Here is a 12,539-nt window from a genome sequence, read left to right as displayed (position 1 = left end):
TTGTTTTTCTGTAATTTCTCTGATATTTAACAGGATGAAGATTAACCATTTCTTTAACAGGCTGTCGAACAGCCACAAGACATGCAGAAATTATGCCGTGTCCTCAATGTTCATGAAAAATGGACAAAGGTAAAAAGAAAAATTGTTCTGTAGTTGAATGAATCAAAGTTTGAAATTCTTTGTGGAATCCACAGATGTTGTGTCCTGTGGACATGAGAGGTTAGGCACCATCCAGTTCAAAAGCCTGCATCTTTGATAGTGTGGGGCTGCATTAGTGCCTATGGGCAGCTAGCACATCATGCAAGACACTATTAATGCAGAGTATTTTAGAGAGGTTTTAGAGCAATATATGCTCCCATACAGATGTTTATTTCAGGAAGTCCTAGTATATTCAGCAAGACCATGCTAAACTGCTTGCTGCACATACATATCATAATGGCATGACCACAGAAGAGTTTGGATAACAAACTGGTTGCCTGCAGTATAGACTTTTCACCAATAAAAAACATTTGGACCATTATGAAATGAAAAACGCGGCAAAGACTCAAGACTGAATAACAGCGAGAATCCTATATCAGCCCAAAACGGGATAACTCCCAAAACTCCAGCAATTGTCTCCTCACCTCCCAGACGTTTACAGACTGATGTAATAAAAAGATGGGAAACTACTAGTGATGAGTGAACGAGCTCGGATAAGATGTCATCCAAGCATGCGTGTCTGCTAGTCGAGTGTCTTCGGCGTACTTGAAAAATATGTTCGAGTCCCGGGGCTGCATGTCTCGTCCCTGTTCGACAGCCACAACAGTGTTTGTTTGACAATCCCTACATGTGTTGCAGCTGCCTACCTGAAGCACAAACAGTTTGTCACAATCCATTTTTGGATGTGTGGCAGCTCTGGTTCCACTATAATTTAAATGTCCCTTTTTTCCTTTCAGGCTAGCATGGGTTAATGTCAGGTTCCCTTGCTAGGTCAGCTGAAAGGGTGGTGACCACTCCACCATCCTTTAAATGGTCACCTGATGCATCAGCTGACTGTTGGTGACAGAGTTATTCTATGGAGACCAGCCTTGCAGTTGCATCTCTCTGGTGTTAGCGCTGTATCAGCTACTTCTGGAGTTTGGAGTCCTGTTTCTGTGTCCTCTGCGGTGTGGAGCTTGGCAGTGAAGTCTGGAAGCTAAGTGTTGTGTTTTTACCTTGTCTGTCTTGTGCTTGTCACCACCCCCTGTGTTGTACTATCTGCAGTGGTGAGGCTAGCGCCTTTGCCGGAGGATAGTGCACTAACCAGGGCAGTGCGAGGTGACAACGAGGGACAAAGATCGTGATGGCGGCATGGGGATAAGGACCCACTTAGGGGAGTGCAGGGACAAGCTCAGGTTGGAGCTCAGGAGGTGTCCATCCCTCATTCCCTATCAGTAGGGCCTTCCTCTCCCCATTTGCATCCCATTGAGTGCGTGATGTGCCGTCCACTGACCGACCCCCTGCTGGGTCGTCACATTTCAAGACACAGTCTGTCTCTATGATATGGAACATGTTTGTGGTTTGGTGAGGCCTGTGGGCAGGTATTTCCTTGGTTTCTCTGCATTGAAAATGTTATCTGTATTCAGTTAGTCAATTAGTCATTACGTGCCTTTTTGTAAAATTTTGGTGGTATATAACCTCTAAAAAAGAGCTGAACATTTCTTCTAAATTCAATTAGTCAAATTTAACAGAAATTTGTAAAACTTCTCTGGTGTGTAACAATAAAAAAAAGCATTAAAAAATGCTACTGGATTCAATTAGTCATCCATAGGTTGAATTTGTCATTCATACACTTTCTCGTGCATTGTGTTACATTACGGTGATATTAAACTCTAAAAAACGCTTTGATTACTGCAGGTGACAATTTTTTTTCTATTAAGCATAATCCTGGTTTCAAGACACCTAGCAATTAAAAATGCGTTAGGCAAGCGGTAAAATACCGGGAAGTGGAAGTGTTGATGATGGTGCACACAGATGCCAAGGACTCGAGCAGGTGCGACTACGCCTGTTGCTGGAGCACAAGAAATATTCCCATCCATGACACATAGGTTCTGTCCCACTTGGCAGGGAGGCACGGTGCACCACTTTTGAAGCCACAGTGATAAGATCCAGATACAATTGCATTCTAAGGTAAAAGCGCTCATCTTACTGGGCAATGGGGTAATCTCAGATGTAATAACTGTTGTCCGTTACCGGTCACATTGTATTGTAAGATCGATCTTCATCATGTGATTAACAACACAAATACCTTCCCACTACATGTTAGTCAGCTTTAAGTTATTAAAAAATGGCATTTAAAATCAATCTCATTTACAGGGGTTCGTAAACTAGAGGGGTATATTGTAGCCTGGAGGAGTATAGTTTGACCTAGGCTATTTTACACCCCTGGTAATAGTTTGGCCTAGGCTATTTTACACCCCTGGTAATAGTTTGGCCTAGGCTATTTTACACCCCTGGTAATAGTTTGGCCCAGGGTATTTTACACCCCAGTAATAGTTTGGCCTAGGCTATTTTACACCCCATTAATAGTTTTTACACCCCAGTAATAGTTTGACCTTGGCTATTTTACACCCCATTAATAGTTTGGCCTATGCTATTTTACACCCCTGGTAATAATTTGGCCTAGGCTATTTTACGCCCCTGGTAATAGTTTGGCCTAGGCTATTTTACAACCCTGGTAATAGTTTGGCCCAGGCTATATTACACCACTGGTAATAGTTTGGCCTAGGCTATTTTAAACCCCTGGCAATAGTTTGGTCCAGGCTATTTTACACCCCTGGTAATAGTTTGGCCCAGGCTATTTTACACCCCTGGTAATAGTTTGGCCCAGGCTATTTTACACCCCTGGTAATAGTTTGGTCTACACCATTTTACACCCCTGGTAATAGTTTGGCCCAGGCTATTATACACCCCTGGCACAGTTTGGCCTAGGCTATTTTATACCCCTGGTAAAAGTTTGGCCCAGGCTATGTTACACCCCTGGTAATAGTTTGACCTAGGCTATTTTACACCCCTAGTAACAGTTTGGCCCAGGCTATGTTACACTTCTGGTAATAGTTTGGCACAGGTTATGTTACACTCCTAGTAATAGTTTGGCCCAGGCTATGTTACACCCCTGGTAATAGTTTGGCTCAGGCTATGTTACACCCCTAGTAATAGTTTGGCCCAGGCTATGTTACACCCCTAGTAATAGTTTGGCCTAGGCTATTTTACACCCCTAGTAATAGTTTGGCCCAGGCTATGTTACACCCCTGGTAATAGTTTGGCCCAGGCTATTTTACACCCCTAGTAATAGTTTGGCCCAGGCTATGTTACACCCCTGGTAATAGTTTGGCCTAGGCTATTTTACACCCCTGGTAATAGTTTGGCCTAGGCTATGTTACACCCCTGGTAATAGTTTGGCCTAGGCTATGTTACACCCCTGGTAATAGTTTGGCCCAGGCTATTTTACACCCCTAGTAATAGTTTGGCCCAGGCTATGTTACACCCCTGGTAATAGTTTGGCCCAGGCTATGTTACACCCCTGGTAATAGTTTGGCCTAGGCTATTTTACACCCCTAGTAATAGTTTGGCCCAGGCTATGTTACACCCCTGGTAATAGTTTGGCCTAGGCTATGTTACACCCCTGGTAATAGTTTGGCCTAGGCTATTTTACACCCCTGGTAATAGTTTGGCCTAGGCTATTTTACACCCCTGGTAATAGTTGTAGTATGAATGAAGCGCATCTCACAACTGGCAGATATATCGCTGTACACCTACACCAGAAATGTTAATCCTGTGTGGGACTGAAGAAACATTCCTGGCATAATGTACGTAACAATTTTTCATGAATTTGTCAGATGGGCTTTATCACACCCTGTTCAGTTCTAGCTCTGACCTCTTTGGCAGAGCTGGCTGAAACTGGCATGAAACCGCCAAAATCTGCAAAACGTTTGTGTTGCACAAAAAAAATGCAACATTTCAAGGTGTTTTGCCAGAAAACACCTACATAAACGGGCACTTTGTCTCATTTGTTGGTCAAACAGCTAGGTCTGAGGTAGGATGAACTTAAAGGACAATAAGTTGATAAATTGGAAATCTTGGCAATATATGTGCTCTTGAACATGATAGTTTCCAGCCACTTGAGCAGTGTTCATAGATAAGCTGAAAGGTTTAAGGCCCCGTCTCACATAGCGATTTACCAACGATCACGACCAGCGATACGACCTGGCCGTGATCGTTGGTAAGTCGTTGTGTGGTCGCTGGGGAGCTGTCACACAGACAGCTCTCTCCAGCGACCAACGATCAGGGGAACGACTTCGGCATCGTTGAAACTGTCTTCAACTATGCCGAAGTCCCCCTGCAGCACCCGGGTAACCAGGGTAAACATCGGGTTACTAAGCGCAGGGCCGCGCTTAGTAACCCGATGTTTACCCTGGTTACCAAAAAAAACAAACAGTACATACTCGCCTTTCGGTGTCCGTCAGGTCCCTTGCCGTCCGCTTCCTGCTCTGACTGAGCCGCCGTACAGTGAGAGCAGAGCGCAGCGGTGACGTCACTGCTGTGCTGTGCTCTCACTGTACGGCGGCACTCAGAGCAGGAAGCGGACGGCAAGGGACCTGACGGACATCAGATGGTGAGTATGTAGTGTTTGTTTTTTTTTACATTTACGCTGGTAACCAGGGTGTAAACATCGGGTTACTAAGCGCGGCCCTGCGCTTAGTAACCCGATGTTTACCCTGGTTACCAGTGAAGACATCGCTGGATCGGTGTCACACACACCGATTCAGCGATGTCAGCGGGACCTCAACGACCAAAAAACGGTCCAGGCCATTTCGACACGACCAGCGATTTCACAGCAGGGGCCGGGTCGCTGGTACGTGTCACACATAGCGAGATTGCTACTGAGGTCGCTGTTGCGTCACAAAACTAGTGACTCAGCAGCGATCTCGCTATGTGAGACGGGGCCTTTACTAATTCTATATCAGAGGTTCCAACATTTCTATGTGGCACATACCACAGCGACAGGCAAATTGTACAAAGAGTAGCTCTCATGCTGAAAGACAAAGAGCCATCATGATTTCTAGATTTCAATGGGTGACATATACAGTAGTGCTGCTGCCAGAATCCCATCAATTCTCCGACCAGGGAGCAGCCACTAATTCTTCTCTTACCTATTGCATGTCTGTGGTCAGTAAACTAGTAGTGACCAAACTCGAATAGATTCATGTCTTTTGTATCAGTGTTTATCTAACAAGACAAGATCACATGTGCTTGACATACGCTTATTTGCACGTAGTTTCTTAATGCTCTGCTGCTGTAATGACAACATTTGACATACACTTCAAAATACAATGCAAATGTAATTATCACTGTAAGATAAGGTTTATTTACAGTACATTCTCTATATCCTTCACTAGCATCATCACTATGTATAGCACAATGACTCACTGATCATCTCTGACAAATGAGCTTCTTCAAAGGGAATCTGTAAGATGTCCTAATAAGGCTAAATTATGGAGGTTGTCTGAGAAAACCAAAGACTTTCTATAAGCCTTATGATCCAATGTGGTAGAATGGCACAACATAGGGATTAATGCATTTATACAGCTAAAGCATTGCTCACCTTGTACTGATCCTGAGAAACATTGCATCACAGACCATAGCTGTCACAAGTCTGCTGCTTGTAAATGGAAACAATAAACAAGCACTCTCACAAGGCAATTACAGGTCCTTCTCAAAAAATTAGCATATAGTGTTAAATTTCATTATTTACCATAATGTAATGATTACAATTAAACTTTCATATACTATAGATTCATTATCCACCAACTGAAATTTGTCAGGTCTTTTATTGTTTTAATACTGATGATTTTGGCATACAACTCCTGATAACCCAAAAAACCTGTCTCAATAAATTAGCATATTTCACCCGTCCAATCAAATAAAAGTGTTTTTTAATAACAAACAAAAAAACCATCAAATAATAATGTTCAGTTATGCACTCAATACTTGGTCGGGAATCCTTTGGCAGAAATGACTGCTTCAATGCGGCGTGGCATGGAGGCAATCAGCCTGTGACACTGCTGAGATGTTATGGAGGCCCAGGATGCTTCAATAGCGGCCTTAAGCTCATCCAGAGTGTTGGGTCTTGCGTCTCTCAACTTTCTCTTCACAATATCCCACAGATTCTCTATGGGGTTCAGGTCAGGAGAGTTGGCAGGCCAATTGAGCACAGTAATACCATGGTCAGTAAACCATTTACCAGTGGTTTTGGCACTGTGAGCAGGTGCCAGGTCGTGCTGAAAAATGAAATCTTCATCTCCATAAAGCATTTCAGCCGATGGAAGCATGAAGTGCTCCAAAATCTCCTGATAGCTAGCTGCATTGACCCTGCCCTTGATGAAACACAGTGGACCAACACCAGCAGCTGACATGGCACCCCACACCATCACTGACTGTGGGTACTTGACACTGGACTTCAGGCATTTTGGCATTTCCTTCTCCCCAGTCTTCCTCCAGACTCTGGCACCTTGATTTCCGAATGACATGCAAAATTTGCTTTCATCAGAAAAAAGTACTTGGGACCACTTAGCAACAGTCCAGTGCTGCTTCTCTGTAGCCCAGGTCAGGCGCTTCTGCCGCTGTTTATGGTTCAAAAGTGGCTTTACCTGGGGAATGCGGCACCTGTAGCCCATTTCCTGCACACGCCTGTGCACGGTGGCTCTGGATGTTTCCACACCAGACTCAGTCCACAATCTTCCTCAGGGTCCGGTCACCTCTTCTCGTTGTACAGCGTTTTCTGCCACATTGTTTCCTTCCAACAGACTTACCATTGAGGTGCCTTGATACAGCACTCTGGGAACAGCCTATTTGTTGAGAAATTTCTTTCTGGGTCTTACCCTCTTGCTTGAGGGTGTCAATGATGGCCTTCTTGACATCTGTCAGGTCGCTAGTCTTACCCATGATGGGGGTTTTGAGTAATGAACCAGGCAGGGAGTTTTTAAAAGCCTCAGGTATCTTTTGCATGTGTTTAGAGTTAATTAGTTGATTCAGAAGATTAGGGTAATAGGTCGTTTAGAGAACCTTTTCTTGATATGCTAATTTATTGAGACAGGTTTTTTGGGTTTTCAGGAGTTGTATGCCAAAATCATCAGTATTAAAACAATAAAAGACCTGACAAATTTCAGTTGGTGGATAATGAATCTATAATATATGACAGTTTAATTGTAATCATTACATTATGGTAAATAATGAAATTTAACACTATATGCTAATTTTTTGAGAAGGACCTGTATACTGAAAGTCCATGCAAAAAAAAGGGAATTTGTCACTAGATTTTTGTTATTTCATCTAAAGGCAGCATAATGAAGGGACAAAGACCCTGATTCCAGTGATGTATCACTTACTGGGCTGACATCACTGATTGGAAGCTTTCTGCCCATGTGCAGTGTACACTAAAAGCTGCCAATCAGTGGGGAGGGCGGGGTTATACAGAGCTAATGAATATGGAGGACTATGGAGCGCCCCCACACCGCCGCAGGGCCGAGGGGTACCTGGAGCCGGGCCTCTGGGTCTCAGTCCTGGGGTTGTCACGGTGGCTAGACCCGGTCCGTGGCCCTGTCTGTCAGTTGGGGACGTCCGGTGCAATAAGTGGTGTTGTAACGGTGCAGTTGTGGGGTGCAGGTCGCGGTAAATAACGAAGACACCAGGTTGCAGTCTCTTTACCTCTTTACTGGAGATCTCTGAGTCCTCAGTCCAGAATACGGTTCACCAGGCTGCGCAAGTCCGGCCGGTCCAATGGCACCTCCAGAGTTCACTTCTCAGGTGGAAATCGGTGCCTTCCTTCTTAGCGCTATGTGTTGTAGTCCTTCCCTGCTGTGCTTACGGAAAGTACCCCACAACTGTTGTGTCTGTTTCTTAAGTTCCCTCACAACTCGATTAAATGATGTTCTTCTAATCGTCCGTCCCTTCCTGATGTTACAGTTAGAACGGCACCCGTTTGTCGGGTAGGCCTGGAGTTCTTCCGGGACCCTAGAGACGCCCCTCTCCCGCAATTGCCTCCCAAGACTTCATAGGTGATATGTGTTAGACAGCCCGCCTTAAACTGACTGTCCTGCCGCTGTTTAGAGTATTGCTTGAAGCTGAATGTTATAATACTCCCTCGGCGTTCCGGCCACCGGTAGTGCACCTCAGTAGGGTGTTGCTCCGGTCTTACAGCACGACCCCTACTGGAATTCTCCTATCGCTTGATCTCGTTTCCCACTCAGCACAATCTATCTCGCTTCTAGTCCTTTCTTGGGCCCCGCCGCTTCCCGGAGCTGGCGCGGACCCGTTACGTTCTTTCTATTGCCAAGCCTCTGTCAGGATCCCACCCCTGACAGAGACCCTACTGTCTCTTCCTCCACAACACCCTCTGCCACTAGGTGTTGCTTCGTCCAATCCAGTCAGCTTTCTGATCTAACTTCCTGCCTGACCCCCAGTTTACCCACTATGGTGGGGAGTGGCCTAATGAATAGCACCCTTAGCTCCCCCCGGAGGCCCAGCTGTGAAATGTATTGGTGTCTGTGATACCTGATCAGATGAACTCCTTCAGTGCCATCAGACGTACCATAGCTCCCCATAGTGGCGGAGCCACAGTACTGCAACGACCAGGACTCTGGGGCGCTGCAACTACATGGCAGCATGTTTACTAGCCCTCCAATGATAATCTACTGATAAAACAGTGATTTTATCAAGAATGCAGCAGCTCTGCTTTGTCAGCACACACCATGTAATCATGTGATCTCCGGGACCTACAAAAGCATTGTCTGTTCCAATGTTTTTGTACACTACAACACTCACTGAGTGCAAAATTTTCTGAAGGGTCTAAAATATTTGATTTCATACTATTACCATTTGTTTGTCTAGGTCTATGGCTGAGGGCTTTTTATGCATTTGTTCTTAATTGGTTTGGCTCAAATATCTGAAATCAATTAGAGGAGGGTATCTATAATTTTGCTGTATAGTATATGAAAAGCACTTGTGCTGGAAGCTGTGTGTACCTGAAAGTTAAGCCCACCTGTGGGGAGAATGGACGCACAAATGTGGGGGCCATGGAGATATTAACTGCAAACTCATGTACTCTTTCTCACCCCCTCTCCACACATACACCTTAACCCCTATGGCTTCGGGGGCATGTGGAAGCCAAACTGTGGGACCCTACCCTCATTTTGTGAATAACTTAGCGTTTATATAAACTCAATTAATTTAGTTTTTGTTATTTTTGTACATATTACTCATATGACTGTATTTGTATTCTCTCTTTTTATTTTGCTTGCTTTTATTTCGATCCCAAGCCTGCTAATTGATTTATTGTTAATTGGCGATCTTGGTGTTCGGGACACTGAGCCGCCATAACTCTTCCACAGGACCTTATTGAATTAACCAGCTCATTACCTCTTGATGCAAATGCTAACCAGGTTAGGGTATTCCTGTGATGTCATCAATGCTACAAGCTGGGCACTAGCAAAGGAAATCAGCTCTAAGCTACGGAAAACAAATAACCACATTCCAAAGCAATAAAATGTGCCAAGAAGGCTTATCATTTACTGTATGTCAGGCATTGATGGAAAAATCCTTCACATTCATATACAGGCGTCTGTAAAATGAGGTGATATCAGCCCTATATGAAAAATCCATCGGTAATTCACCAGGAATTAGTACAGAATCCACAAGCTGATTTACAGACTCCTTCCTTGTATAACAGCCGTCCAACTCTCTTATTACCACTCCACCGGGTTATCATAATCCAACACGTAGAATTACAATTCGGCAGCTACTTATGAAATACGGTGATTTCTGTATTCACAATCCTCTTGCTTGGGTCCGCATACACAGACCCTGATTCATCATTGTTGTTCCTCCAGTTTTCTGGAGTAACCTGCTCCTTTTTTTGGTGGTTTCAGTATATGCACCTTCTTCTCTTTAAGATTTGTGCCTTTTTTAAAGTTGTTTTTTTTCTCGCCATCTTTTGTTATCCAGATGTTTTTTCGGGCATCGCACTCAATTTCCTGCCTATCGTGAGGTGTTCGGCACAGTTTTTCGTTAGTCAATTTTTTAGACAAATGTGCAACTTTTAAAAGGATTTACGACTTTTTAATGTTAAAAAGTCACAAAAAAAAGGTTGACAAGATTATTAAAGAACATTTTTGATTATGGGCCAAAATCATGAATGGTATTTTGAAGAATTTGGCACAAAAAAGTCAGCGAATATCAAAACAAATGAAAAAAGAAAAGTGACTTTAATAAATAGCAAATAGTAGTCTGATAATCATATAGAGAGATATTTGGGTAGGAGGTATATCCCCAATACCCTAAGGTATTTTTACCATAAGTCAGTTGTCTACAGGGCTTGTAAAATGTCAGAAAACAACGTTACAGCAAAAAAAGGGAACATTACAGCAAAAAAAGAGAACAAAAGAAGTCTGAAACATACTTAGAACAAGATCAGTAGAGGCCGCTCCATGCACGGTGGATGCCGGTTGTGATACAGCGGTCACGTCAGTGACCAGTGCTAACTCCTATCACTGCTGTTAGCCTCTTTAATGCAGCTGTCAATCTCTGACATTGGCATTTAAAGGGACTCTGTCACCTGAATTTGGAGGGAACAATTTTCAGCCATAGGGGCGGCGTTTTTGGGTGTTTGATTCACCCTTCCCTTTCCCGCTGGCTGCATGCTGGCTGCAATATTGGATTGAAGTTCATTCTCTGTCCTCCATAGTACACGCCCGCATAAGGCAAGATTGCCTTGTGCAGGCATGTACTACGGAGGACAGAGAATGAACTTCAATCCAATATTGCAGCCAGCATGCAGCCAGCGGGTAAGGAAAGGGTGAACCAAACACCCGAAAACCCCGCCCCTATGGCTGAAAATTGTTCCCTCCAAATTCAGGTGACATAGTCCCTTTAATCTGCCCTGTCTGGGTAGCGAGCTGGTGACGCTATCGTTGGTTGCTATTTACCGTACTTTTCCAACCATAAGACGCACTTTTTTTCCTCCAAATTTGGGAGGAAAGTGTGGGTGCATCTTATGGTAGGGATGTAGCATGTGGGGAGGGGGGCAGCAGCGAGTGGGATCGCACTGTTATCCCACTTCAGGAGGCAGAAAAATGTCCCTGCTGCCCGGAATCAGCGCTGGGGAAACCACTGGTCCCGATGATTAAGTGCAGTGAATATTCATTAGCTGCTTCCCCAGCCACCTATCAGCTGAGCTGTGAGCCTGGCGCTGCAAATGAATACTGCACTTAAGCAGCTGGGGAGATCTGTGTGTCCGGGGGAGGAGGAGGCAGCAGCAGCAGCAGGGGCCAGGGGAGAGGAGATCGTTGCATACCTGCCTGGGCTGGACGCTGAGTGCTGCGCACAAGGAGGACCTGTGTGATGTCAGGAGTGGGCGGGCTGGAGCATCACATGGCAGCTCAGAGCCCTCCCTCTTCTTGACATCATCACAGGTCCTGCAGGCTCCCCACTAGAATCTGCTGGCTTCCTCTTATAACCTGTGCTGTGGAAAGGCAACAAGAGGGAGGGCTCTGTGTGTGCAGTCATGGGATGCTTTTACCTCACCACAGTGTGGCTGGCTGCCACAATTAAGAGGTTAGTCTTTACAAAACACAATAAAGCACTCTGCCACTCCTTTGGTGAACTATAACTCCCAGCATGTCATAGGATCTGCAGGACATGCTGGGAGTTATAGTTCTCCCATGGGATTTTAAAGCAGCACTCCAGTGTTATTTTGCAGTGCTGGAGTGGTGCTTTCAATATAAGCTCTGTGACCCCATTCTTATACTCACCCTCCAGCATCTTCATATAGTACTTCACAGACACCACACTGGTCCCGCAGCTTCCAACATAATAACATACTATTATATATAATAACACCACATATAAGAGTATGTTATTTATGTTATTCAATATTTTACCACATTTTTTTGCTTCAAATATTTTTTTTACCTATTTTCCACCTCTAAAACCTGGGTGCGCCTTATAGTCCGGTGTGTCTTATAGTCCGAAAAATACGGTAATTGATATAGAAGCCAAGGACCAGCTGAAGTCACCCAGGGCTGCCATTATAGCATACCTCCCAACTTTCGAGGAAGGGAAAGAGGGACAAAGTCAGCGGTGCGCGCAGAGCGCCGTGGCAAATTTTAGGCCACACCTCTGACCACACCCATTTCACAACTAGTAATGCCCCAACCACACCCATTTAGCACTTCTGATCACAATGTTTTGTAAACAATAATTATAAACAAAAAAAAATATGGCCACACATGACGCTCCATACTGTATAATGGCCACACATGACGCTCCATACTGTATAATGGCCACACATGACGCTCCTTACTGTATAATGGCCACACATGACGCTCCATACTGTATAATGGCCCCAAATGATGCTGCGTATAGTGTACTGGCCCCACGTGATGCTCCATACAGTATAATGGGCCCACATGATGCTGCATACTGTATAATGGCCACACATGATGCTCCATACTGTATAATGGCTC

General features: G+C 44.6%; 1 protein-coding gene and 1 long non-coding RNA gene across 7 annotated transcripts in view; one reads left to right on the top strand and one right to left on the bottom strand.

Moving 5' to 3' along the window:
• Positions 1 to 12,539, top strand: part of SMPD3 (sphingomyelin phosphodiesterase 3) — a 567,374-nt gene that overhangs the window by 171,887 nt on the left and 382,948 nt on the right. The window lies entirely within an intron of this gene.
• Positions 4,661 to 10,441, bottom strand: LOC143809697 (uncharacterized). Its single transcript, XR_013222404.1, has 3 exons — positions 8,672 to 10,441; positions 7,298 to 7,513; positions 4,661 to 5,730 (listed from the first exon to the last, which is right to left on the bottom strand). It is a non-coding gene; the product is annotated as an uncharacterized LOC143809697 (long non-coding RNA).

The sequence above is a fragment of the Ranitomeya variabilis genome, chromosome 2, assembly GCF_051348905.1.
Source record: "Ranitomeya variabilis isolate aRanVar5 chromosome 2, aRanVar5.hap1, whole genome shotgun sequence".
In the NCBI taxonomy this organism is placed as follows: Eukaryota; Metazoa; Chordata; class Amphibia; order Anura; family Dendrobatidae; genus Ranitomeya; species Ranitomeya variabilis.
This window is presented reverse-complemented; position numbering and strand designations above follow the sequence as displayed.